The sequence below is a fragment of the Ostrea edulis genome, chromosome 2, assembly GCF_947568905.1.
Source record: "Ostrea edulis chromosome 2, xbOstEdul1.1, whole genome shotgun sequence".
In the NCBI taxonomy this organism is placed as follows: domain Eukaryota; kingdom Metazoa; phylum Mollusca; class Bivalvia; order Ostreida; family Ostreidae; genus Ostrea; species Ostrea edulis.
In genome coordinates this window covers 28,104,294-28,115,468 of record NC_079165.1, presented here as the reverse complement: position 1 = coordinate 28,115,468, position 11,175 = coordinate 28,104,294, and the positions used below count along the sequence as shown (strand labels likewise).

The window sequence follows — 11,175 nt, the reverse complement described above, 5'->3', positions numbered from 1 at the left end:
TGCAGATGGTATGCTGCAAGCGCATCTATCACACATAAGGGTGCTGATCAACAGTCTCGTTTAAAGTCAGCATTTTGAAAATTCTATGGTCGTTATCACATCTAGGTTGCCAATACAACTTATCATTGGGTCAAATGCTGTCTGGCGTGTTTTATGCATATTGTTAGGCCGTTCTTGGCACACTGATTTTGACTACGGGTATCTCCGTTTACCCGATCAAGATATGGGGATCACGGTGGGTGTGACCGGTCGACAGGGGATGCTTACTCTTCAAAGGTACCTGATCCCACCTCTGGTATATCCACGGGTCCGTGTTTGCCCAACTCTTTATTTTGTATTGCTTATAGGAGTTATGAAATTGATCACTGTTCGTTGTATTCACCTTTCATAATGGTGTTGCTAAAGACGTTTTTGGGTGCACGTCAATACGCGGTAGATAAAGTTTATGTTTGCGACAAACAAATTCTGTTAGAGACTGTCTCCGGTCCGGATGTTATCATGTCGATTAGACAATTTTATACGGGCAACTCATCATAGACATCTGCTCTAACCGCGAGACCAGTCTAAGAACCGTGAGGAGCAGCTCCTGGGAAGCCGACATCCCCCCCCCCCCCCGTCCGCTATTCCCGCCAGCCACCATGTTTTGCTTCTACGTCATCGAGTACGGAGAGGAAACACGTGAGATTCCACATCTGTTCTTTCTACGGACGAATCCAGGTTGATATCCCAAAATCATGCCCGGGTATACCGTCAACCTGGAAAACGTCACACTGACGTCTGTATCAGATAGAGCGTCCTCGTGCCATCCATTTCTCAGTGGTTGGGGGTTCACTTCGTAACCGGGAGGTCATGAGTTTGAGCCCTGCTCGTGCCATGGCCGCGTCAAACTCAAGACGTAAACATAGGTAGTAATTCCTCCTTCGCCAAACGCTCGGCACTTAGTGGTGAGAATCATGAGTCTTTCGCATATGACCTTAAAAACGGAGGCCCCGTGTGACGACAGACGTTAGCACGTTAAAGAACCCTCATTGCTATTGCTGAGAAGTTAACATTCCTCAAGCAATATTACTTTTACAGATACATTTGGCCAACCTGTCATTTTGTTTACGAAATATATCTTTTTGAACAAAACATCTCTATGTTTAATTTTTCTCTTCAGTGATATCTCATTTTCACAAAGAGGTTTAAACGACAGATATCTGTAGAGGTTTTATTTATAGTGATAGTAAATGGTTTGCTATGAAATCGCTGAAAACCTACAAGTGATTCCTATGTTGTTATGTCGGTGGAATTCTCGTTTACGTTTCGACAAGACTCCCAGACCCCTGAAATAATCACATAATGAAATATTGGGTGCATATACATGTGATATTGTGCTGAAAATTTGCTTTTTTACCTTACCACCGACTGCTTCATTGACATCTAATCATAAAAAACCCGATTTTCACCTTAATTAATCTGTTTGAATGGATTTAGTTAGAAACACGAACATTACCAGCAGTTGGGTACACGGTAATAGTGAATCTGAGATTGTCAGCGTTTTATGTTCGCCATCAATCACGATCAATAACTGCATTTCATATCTAATAATTACGATGATGGAGGCTACGTGCCCACATTCCCCGCGTTTTCTCAAGCTTTGTCAGCTGGTCGTGTAAATTGCGGGTAATAACGACCAGAGCTTTGTCGCAGACTGACCATGACAAATATTGTCCGGGACAATCCGCTGACCTAAGTGAGGTCTCTCCTTCTCGGGCCTTTGTTTGAGTGGAAGATTAATCATTTTAATATAAAATGTCATCAAATTAACAACAACATGCAAGTTTCTTGGAAATGCCGGCGTATCTGCACAGTTTAACCGTAATTACAGTTAGTGGTGATCAAACGAATCCAAAATACATTTACCCATAATCTTCCGATGGCACGAAATGAGTGAATATGTCAGGTTTGATCATACTCCAAATCTTATTTTAGACGTTGTGGTCGGTGTACTAATTGATGGCTAATGTTCAAGTTATATGTATTTCTAAAAAAAAAAAAATAATGCTTGTGTTCAAGCTACAACTATTTCTAGAAAATGCTGATGTTGAAGTTACATATATTTTTAGAAAATGCCGAAGTTCCAAGTTACATACATTTCTAGAAGTTCTAAGTTATATATATTTCTAGAAAGTGCTGATATTCAAGTTTCATGTATTTCTAGAGAATGCTAATCAATGATCAAGTTACATATATTTCTAGAAAATGCTGAAGTTCCAAGTTACATATATTTCTAGAAAATATGGTCTCTCTGTAATGCTAATGTTCAAGTTATGTGTATTCCTTATCCATGGAAGGTAATCGTGTTCAAAAATCCAAGCATGTACACTTGTAAATCCAAACATGCAACCGTGTTAACTTCTCTGTTTCAGCTATGTATGTTTGTAACCCGGGGGTTGTAAGTTACGTTTCTTAGAAATGTATACCTCAGTGTCATACTCTTCATTTGTGTAATCATTTGATTCCTTATTTTACATTTCTCTTTATAAAAGTTTATCATTGTTTTTTAAATTATATGCTGTCATTCCTACAATACAAGTATTTCCGTTTGTAGACTTAGTATTTACATATTTGCACCTTACAACATCGCATCTCACACGTTATACATATACTTAGCTGAAACTGAAAACTAACACGGTTGCATGTTTGGATTAACAAGTTTACATGCTTAGATTTTTGAACACGATTATCCTCCATACATCTGCTATAATGGTACAAAAACAACCTTGGGGCCATTAAAAATAAGATGAGTTTACTTTGATCCAAGTCTCGCTCTCATACAGGTCAAAAGGTCAAAAAATCAAAAGTGAGCACGTTCAAGTTAGATGTCCCCGTAGCCTGGGTTTCCATGGTACAGTGTACGTGCTCCGGATTTCCATGGTACGTGCTCCGGGTTTCTATGATACGTCTCCGGGTTTCTATGGTACGTCTCTGGGTTTCCATGGTACGTCTCCGGGTTTCTATGGTACGTCTCCGGATTTCCATGGTACGTCTCCGGGTTTCTATGGTACGTCTCCGGGTTTCCATGGTACGTTTCCGGAATGTCTTGGTATAACGTATCTTGACACCCGCCTGTCAACTTACTCTGCGTCAACAATGACTTATATACTTGCCGAGGCAGATTTTTTTGTGCTAAGCTTGTTTGTATTCGATGTCTGTGGGGTATTCGAAACAGATTCTTGAAGATCTTGTGTACCACAGTAACTATTACTAGATCTACATGGGCAGTGTCAGAAGGGGACGTTCACAACATACGCTTTCAGAATTTTGAATTTTTAACCAATTTTATAACCCTAATCTGAAATTAAATATCTCATGAAATCAGGCATATATACGTTTTCATTGAATTTCCATTCGAATTTTATTATGTACATTGGTGTGTCCAGGGCCCATATTTACTAAAGTTCGTAGACGTAAACGTAGCGTAAATCTAGACGTAGCGTACGTTTACGTGTGGGACGGTATTCACTAACAGTTGTAGACGTAGATTTACGTCAGAAATAAGCGTAACTCTACGTGTGCTATACTAGTACACGTAAGCTGATCGTAACTTTAAGAATAAACAAAGCAAATGGCGACTTGTCATTTTTATCGATAATTTCTTGCGTAAAGACCTTACAAACCCTCTAGATGCATATAAGCGGGTTAGTAATACACAAATTAATTGTATTTATTCAGATTATCGTTTTCTTTGAGATCATCTGCAATTGTGTGACAATTCTCTAAATTTTGAGCCCGATCTAATTTACCTTGTGGCGGATCTCAGTCTGATTTAAAATCAAACTTCGCTGTCCGTATGTCCGTATATCGAGCAAAATGCGAAATTTGATTTTAATCAGACTGGGTGGATCTAACCTTGCCTTTAGAAATAATTGGGAAGCTTTTTATTTTAGTCATGCAGGTTATTTAAAAAAAAAAAAGAAAAGAATATTTGCCATTTATCTTATTATACAGGGTAGGTCTAGCATCTTTCAGGGAAATACATTTTTTTTAATTTTCCAAACATGGTAGAATTAATGTATATATATGCAATCAAACATGCAATGTTTTAGATTTGAAAAGAAGAGAGTCACTGTGTACAAGAATACATGGTGATTGACAGCTATAGAGAAACCATTTCTACTTATAGATATGTGATCTTTTCTTTGTGGTTATAAGCAAATATTGGTAGTCCAAATAACTTTGTTACATTGTAACTTACACAACAGGGAAATGAGCCTCTAAATAAATATTTCTTTAAAAAAAAAAAAAGATATGCATTTCATTCCAAGAATACAATTTTGTGTAATTTGTTTCAGAGAGCAATTGTGATGCCTACTAGTGTAGTCATGTGTAGACTTTCAATCTTTCAGAGTGCCATTTCCTTTAACTATAATCCTACAGGAGTCAAACCTTCATTGATAATGCATATATATGAATCTTTCTACCATTCATGATTTGTATGTAATTGACCTTTATTTGTGATCAGCTAGGTAAAAGTCTTTGCAGTGTATATTACCAAACTCCAAGGATGATGCCTTCAACATACATATTATTTTGTTGAAGCCCATCCCCCCCCCTCCAATTTACAAAAATCTCACTGATAAAAGTTCATTCTGAAGGCTTCTCACATTAAACCGACATATGTACTAATGCTCCTCTTTACAAATTTTAACCCACCAGACAACTTTGTTGACAAATATTTAAGATTTATTTATTATGTCATCTTTTTAATATCAAGATGTTAAAATCATTCTAGAAATGGAAGTAATACATGTACATGTCAATATCAATAACAACATGAAAATTCATCTAAAAAGTTATCTATTAACAAATATAATTACATGTACATAATTGTATGCATAACAATGCATGTACATGTACTTAATTTCTTAAACATGTATTGTAACAAATTTTATTTTGCTGAATATCAAACTTTTTTTTATTTTACTGTCAATTTTTAAATGTCCATATGATATAAATGAATAAATAAATATATAAGATGACATCAATGTAGCAGATGGACCATCAGCATGGATTGATCAGTGGGTAGAGTACCAGACTACGGGTCATGGGTTAGATTCTCAATCCTGCCATATATTTTTGAATCATTCCTCTGCTCGTCCTTTTACACAATCAAGGCAATGGAAGATGAACATTTCTCGGTTTCGCAAAAGATTTTTCAGGCCAATACAGCAATGTACCTAGAAAAATAATAGTATTACACTGATTTAAATAAACAACTGTCATTACACTGCAATCAAATTTCATAAGGCTTGAAAAATACATGCAACATAATTGTTAGTTAAATAAACTGTAAAATTGTGATAATACTGATTTTATTTACATTATATTTATCTACCGTACACCATATCTGGGAAGATATCATTAAGTATCACCTACAATTTCTAATTTTAATGATTTATAACCCAAGAGCCCATATTAAGAAAAAGATTTCAAATGACCCCAAGGCAAGGTCAACTTTAGTATTTTTTCATTAAACATTTTCCTTGTAATGAAATTGGCTTCTTTCCAAACCAGAAAAAAATACTTTTTAACCAAGAATGGTAAGTTTCAGTTAAGGTCATTCACGTTTATAAATAAAAGATAAATTTTTGTGATATTTCAGGTACAATTCACTTGCATTCTATTTTCTTTCTACAAAATTCTCAGGTTTAATTAGTCTAGAGTTAACATATTTTGATAGTCCCTGGTTGTGGCAAGTAAAAATGTAAAATCAGCTGATATGTACTGCAGTAAGGTATATGAATGGGATTTTACTGTAGCAAAGAAGGTGAGAAAAATCTTTAGCAAAATTGAGTATTGAACCTGGTACCTTTGCACTAAGCTACTCAGGCTGACATATAATACATGGTAGTACAACATTATAAATTTAAAGGGGCATATTTGTTGTGAAAGTGATGGCAACCATTTTTATCTCTCAAAATCTCCCAATGGCAAAGGAATGTGTATTACTGACTAATAAAAATATTTCTTTAGTAAAATAAAAAAAAACAAACAACAGAAACCTAACAAGAAGACCACAGGCCTTATCGGTCACCTGAATACTAGTGGAAAAGTATCATTACTTCCATGGACTATGAAATCTAGAAAAAATTTCCTGTTATTTATATTCTAATGTTCAGCAACAGTATAAAACAAGATGTGTTCTTAAAACTTCACATCCCTCAAAGTGCATACACTGATGAAAGGCTTTAAATAGGTGTATTCACATGAAAACATCAAAAGATATGACTAATTTGGACTCATCTTAAAGTCATAACCCTGGGTTGTGAAATTCACCATTTTTTGTACATCCTTTTCTGCATTTATATTTTATACAGTATCAGCAAACTTACACATAAATACTATATACTAAGTTTGGCCCCACCCTGGGGTCAAAACCCTTACTCTGGGGGAAATCAAATTTACAATTTTGGTAAAAGACTACCTGCTCTATCCATTTAGTTTCAATTTAGTATCAATAGCATTAAAGAAGATGTAATTTAAGTGTTTTATACACATAAACACTATATAACAAGATTTGCCCCGCCCTGGGGTCAAAACCCCTACCTCGGAGATCATGAAATTTACAATTTTGGTAGAGGCCTGCCTGCTCTACATCACTATGCATTTAGTTTTTCTTATATATGTGTGTTTCTTGATAAGAAGATTTTTGAAAATTGGTCCCCCTTGTCCCAATGATGCTTCATACCAAATTTGAAAAGAATTGGACTGGTAGTTATTAAGAAGTTAAAAATGTTCAATTGTTAACGCACGACGAATGAAAACTAATTGCAATAGGTTACTGAGTAAACTCAGGTGACCTAATAAAAGTACATTTGATAACCGCTTTTAGTGTAAAGAAATATATAAAGAAGAATTATTGGCTTGCAAGATAATAATTATTTAATCACCAAAATTACATATATTCATTTGCTTGCTTTGAGATTAAAAGGTGTTTCAAATAACTGAATACATGTGTTATTACTGATCAGAAATATATGATATAGAGCAATTTTTATTGAGTGTTGATTTAAAATTTTGGTGACAAAATTACAGCTATTATTTTGGAAATCATGCAAGAATTTTTAATATCGAGGAGATAAAAAATAATTTCAAAGAAACATAGTGTATGTCCTTAGATTGGTTAAATTTCTATTTGCCAAAAAGGTGAAGATATGCTTAGACAGACAGGTACAAAACTTGCAAAATGGACAAACTTTGATCATAAAAACTCATAAATGTATGTTAATTCTTAAATCTTTGCCTAAGGATTTAATCATCAATGCATTACAAAAATCATTACATCATGTACCATAATTTGTTTTGGATTTTTTAAAACTTTGTAAGTACAGAAATGATTAAATGTGTACAAACAGTGGATATACTTACATCATATATATGTACTGTACATCTTGCATCCCAATCCTAACCCTGAGGCATCATGGAAAATCTTTCAGGAGAGGACATGAAGAGAAATGCATCTAAATCAAGGAATGCTGCTGTCTGATGGCAATTTATTTCTTGACCACCTTTATGACCCTTTGAAAAATAAAAGAGGTCAGCTAACTTGGATATCTAGTGCATCTTACATGTATATCACACCTAATATCTCCAATTAATATATAGTCAATGTTATTCTACATTAAATAAATTAACACTGACTTCACACAGTTGTACAACTGTATTTGAATGCGATTTTGTTTCACAATATTTTCTGAAAGTTTTGCACATGGATGTGCACAAGCAATATAATTGAAATGATGCTAAAAGAGACTGTAACTGTTCTCATCTGGTACCAAGTCCATTCATCCTATCTACCTGTTCACCCAGAGTATATATTGTTAAAACAATAATAATTTCATATTTTATAACCATGCAATAGAGAGGCACGTACAAATCACACATTTTAGAATTAGTGCCTGTATATATAATGTATATTTTAGATTAATTTTTCACCAATATTCTTGTTTTTCTTTTTGCGAAATGATGTGAAAGCATGTGCGTACTTGTGTACAGGTAGCTATGATACTGCTTTGATGTTGTCCCAGTCATGAAATTAAAAAAATGGGATAAATAATTTTGAATTTCAATTGTGGTATTGTCAAAAGTTTGAAGTTACCATGTACACAAATGAGCTTGTGTCTTAATGTGTTAATAGTGGGCACATATCAAATTGTAAATAACAAACACATATGTATATGAGCTCACTATTTAGAAATTAAGATCCAGGCATTATAGCAGCTACATAGGTTGAGGACAAAATGAATAAGGGACTGTGATTTTACCATGTGTGTCATGTACTGAATCCCCTTGAAGTCAATTTAACATTATTTAGGGGCCTAGTGACGAGTAGTCAGTGGTAAAACATTTAAGGTTATTACTACACAAACAACTTAACTTACTTGTCAGTCCATGCCGACTTCTTTTTGAACACCTACAGCATCGCAGATCCATGCACAAGTCAAATGCGTTAAATTTGATGAACCTTCCATTTGGATTTGTAAACAACACTGAATAACGGTACAGTTGATCGACATGCCGTTGGCAGGCATACGTATACGTTGAAATTCGTTGCTTTCTCACAAAATTCTGTGTTCTTTTTCGTCATAATGCGGCGGTAGCGCAGGGAATTCAAAGTAAATGAGCAAATTCACACTTTTTACGCTTCGAAGTGAAAATAGCCACTGCGCACGCGTACGTGCAATCGTACATCGTAAGTTACGTTTGCGGCTACGAACGGTTTTGTAAATACCAATTCACGAGTACGTAACTCTAATCTTAAGTCAGATGTAAATCCTACGTTTACGTCTACGTCTACGAACTTTAGTAAATATGGGTCCAGGGGTCCGTGTTTGCCCAACTATCTATTTTGTATTGCTTATAGGAGTTATGAGATTGATCACTGTTCGTTATCTTCACCTTTCATGATGTACAATTTAATTAAATTCGATGTTTGCTACCGTTTCCTCGTTGAGATAAACAGTGGAAGATCCACACCAACATAGGAATGCTAGAACACACATGCCAATCTGACTACAGCCAGAACCCTCTACACTTCCTGACATAGTACAGAAGTTCAAATGAAGACCTGTGTCCCCTTTAAAGGGGGGAGAAGAACAACTGGACCAGGAAAGTTCAAAATTACACGAAAGCTTCCTGACATAGTGCAGATTAACGTTTGTTAAAATCATGACCCCCGAGAGTAGGGTGGGGTCACAATATGGGATCAAAGTGTTACATGTGATAGAGTATACAGTGGTCTGGCTTTAGTCAAATAGGCATGTGAAGTTGCTAAAGTGATTTTTCCCAATTAGAAATTCCAAAGTCACATGTATGAGGACTTTGTAACATTTTCGAGAAAAGGGTCATCATTTACTCACCTTGTACAATTTTGCCAGTGATCAATAATTAAATGGGCAGGGAATGCTTACTCCTCCTAGGCACATGATTCCACCTCTGGTGTGTCTGGTATGTCCAGGGGTCCGTGTTGGCCTTACTCTTGATTCCATATTCTTATATTAGTTATGAGATTGATCACTGTTCGTAGTCTTCACTTTTTCATGAATATATTCGTATTTAAAGAAATGATGTGATATATATATATATATATAGATAGATAGATAGATAGATAGATAGATAGATAGAGCTATATATATATATATATATATATATATATATATATATATATATATATATATATATATATAATTTGAATAAACTTGAATATCTTGGCGAATTTGGCTAAGACTGGACCAGTGGTACAGACAGACTTCGGACAAAACTTAATCAGAGTAGCTCACTTCAGCTTTGTGCTCGAATGAAGTAAAAGTACACATACGTGTATTTCCATACAAGAAAAACGCACGTCATGTAGGAAAATGCTTGCACTTGACTGAAATACACTGTGTGTAGTTTTGAGAGTGCAACTTCTTCAGAGCTGATAGATAAACTCTTAGCAATAATTAGTTGCTATGAAGAATTTGCAGGTTTTTTGTGTGTGGAAAAGATGGGAATTACTTACACCAGATAAAAAAGTAATTATCACGATGTAAAAACAAAAGGCGTTTGAAATAAACAGAAGTGAGCGTGTGTTATTAATTAAGGGTTGTGAGGTTTTGTTCTTTTATTTTTGGTTTGTATGGTGTTTTTTTTTATTGATTTTGTCTTGTTGTGTGCGGGAATGGGGGTCATATGGATTTCATTTTTGTTGTTTGCTCGTTTTTGTTTTAGTGTGGAAGATGAAGATAACGAACAGTGATCAATCTCATAACTCCTATAAAGGTGAAGATAACGAACAGTGATCAATCTCATAACTCCTATAAAGGTGAAGATAACGAACAGTGATCAATCTCATAACTCCTATAAAGGTGAAGATAACGAACAGTGATCAATCTCATAACTTCTCTAAAGGTGAAGATAACGAACAGTGATCAATCTCATAACTTCTCTAAAGGTGAAGATAACGAACAGTGATCAATCTCATAACTCCTATAAAGGTGAAGATAATGAACAGTGATCAATCTCATAACTCCTATAAAGGTGAAGATAACGAACAGTGATCAATCTCATAACTCCTATAAAGGTGAAGATAATGAACAGTGATCAATCTCATAACTCCTATAGGCAATACAAAATAGAGAGTTGGTCAAACACGGACCCCTGGATATACCAGAGATGGGATCAGGTGCCCAGGAGGAGTAAGCATCACCTGCCGTGAGTCAGGCAAACGGAGTTATCTGTAGTCAAAATCAGTGTGCCAAGAACAGCCTAACAATCGGTATGAAACACACCAGACAGCATTTAACATAATGATAGGTTGTATTGGCAAACTAGATCGTTATAACGACCATAGAATTTGCGAAATGCTGATTTTAAATGAGACTGTTGAAGCCCCTGCACCATCAACTTGTTTGTCAGTAGCCTGCTTCGATTTAAAAACTAACCATACGCAGAACCATCTTCGCAAGCCAAGTGTCCGATTCGCTTACTCTCATCTAGATGAGAGTAAGCGAATCGGACACTTGGCTTGCGAAGATGACGCAGAACAAGCTCTTGTGTATCGAATCAGTTGAGAGATGTATACACCATATGCAGGTGATAATGGAATATTGTTATATTGTTACATAAATATGGGAAGTTGATGATGGAGAA

General features: G+C 35.4%; 1 long non-coding RNA gene across 1 annotated transcript; it reads right to left on the bottom strand.

Annotated features, from left to right (window-relative positions):
* Positions 1-4,716: 4,716 nt before the first annotated feature.
* Positions 4,717-8,857, bottom strand: LOC130052215 (uncharacterized). The gene is made up of 3 exons (XR_008800598.1): positions 8,427-8,857; positions 7,414-7,563; positions 4,717-5,222 (listed from the first exon to the last, which is right to left on the bottom strand). It is a non-coding gene; the product is annotated as an uncharacterized LOC130052215 (long non-coding RNA).
* Between the last annotated feature and the right edge of the window lie 2,318 nt (positions 8,858-11,175).